The sequence below is a fragment of the Olea europaea genome, chromosome 5, assembly GCF_002742605.1.
Source record: "Olea europaea var. sylvestris chromosome 5, O_europaea_v1, whole genome shotgun sequence".
In the NCBI taxonomy this organism is placed as follows: domain Eukaryota; kingdom Viridiplantae; phylum Streptophyta; class Magnoliopsida; order Lamiales; family Oleaceae; genus Olea; species Olea europaea.
The window spans coordinates 1,298,698-1,300,374 of NC_036241.1; positions in this window are offsets into that span (position 1 = coordinate 1,298,698).

Consider the following 1,677-nt stretch of genomic DNA (forward strand, 5'->3'; position numbering starts at 1 on the left):
TGTTAATATTTTGAATTTTCTTTGTGCAGAAAGATATTGGTTATGAAAAATGGTCGAGGGCTTACATGACAAACAACAGATTTTCTACAATGACTTCAAACATAGTTGAATCGGTAAATTCGGTAACAAAAGCAATGAAAGGTTGTCCAATAGAGCCTTTATTGGAATCGTTAAGATATTTGTTACAAGAATGATTTGTGAAGTATATAAATGATGCACGAGCAACCTTCACAATACTTGTCACCAAGCAAGAGAAAAATCTGAGAGAAAATTATGTGGAGTCAAAGGAAAATGAAGGTAAAAAGTTATAAACTTGCTGTTTTGTTATTGCACATCAAGATTTCTATTGTAACATGATTTGTATCCTCTATTCATATTGAATTTTCACTTTAAATCTTCCTTTCATATAAAATAGTGACAAATTTATTGATAGATTATTTTGTTATATTATGCACATAGGTATCAACTTCAAGTTCAATATTGTACCAAGTTAATGATGGTTGTGCCTCATATTTGTGAACATGGAAAAAAGAACATGTACATGCAACCAATTCCAAGTGGACAAGATTCCATGTGCAAATGCATTTGCGGTTATTGCAAAGATAAAGGAAGATTCATATTCATATTGTTTAGTATTTTATACAACTCATATTGTTCAGTATTTTATACAACAAATATGTATATTCAAACATATAGTGCATCAATTTTTCCATTAGGAGATCATAATGAGTGGAATGTATCAGATGAGGTAAGAGTAAGAATAATCTTGGCTCCTAACCCAAAAAGAAAATCTGGACGACCTAAAAAAAAAAAGAATACCATCAAAAGGAGAGAAAATTCAAAGTGCAAAATGTGGAAGATGTGGAAATTATGGTCACAATAGTAGATCATGTCAAAATCCACCAAAGGCGAAAAAGAAACTACAAAAGAAAAGGAAGTTAGAAAATATATGAAACTAGATTATTTGATATTTTTTGTTCTGTTCGTTTTTCAATTCAAATATTCTAAGAAATGCAAAAATACTTTAAGCAAAATGTTGATTTTGAAATTTATTATGTATGTGAATTTGTTAGAAAAAAGCGATTGTAGAAATTGATGGATTTTGTTAAAAAATTCTTTGTTTTATGTATGTGCACGTGACAATGTATTCATACTCCATTGACATTGAACCCACATTCGATTCATTGACAAGTGATATAATGTCACTTTTTTAACAAAAAAGTGACATAGTGTCACTTTTTGGTTAAAAAAGTGACATAGTATCCCTTTTTTTGTTGAAAAAAGTGACTTTATCATTTTTTTTGTTGAAAAAGGTGACAGTATCACTTTTTTGACATACAAGAAACTATTGTGTTTAAAACTATAGTCAGGTAACATATTGTTAAAAATGTGACATTATTCCTTACTCCATTAATATTTAAGAGTGTTCAAAATTTCACAAAAACTCATATTTAGAAAACATACTTATTGACAAATAATGTCGCTTTTTGTTAAAAAAAAGTGACGCAGTGTCACTTTTTTGTTAAAAATGTGACGTTGTGTCACTTTTTTGTTGAAAAAGTGATATTATGTCACTTTTTTGACATATAAGAAAATATTGTGTTTAAAGTATTAGTTAGGTAACGTATTGTTAAAAATGTGACATTATTCCTTACTTCATTGACATTGTAAGTGTTC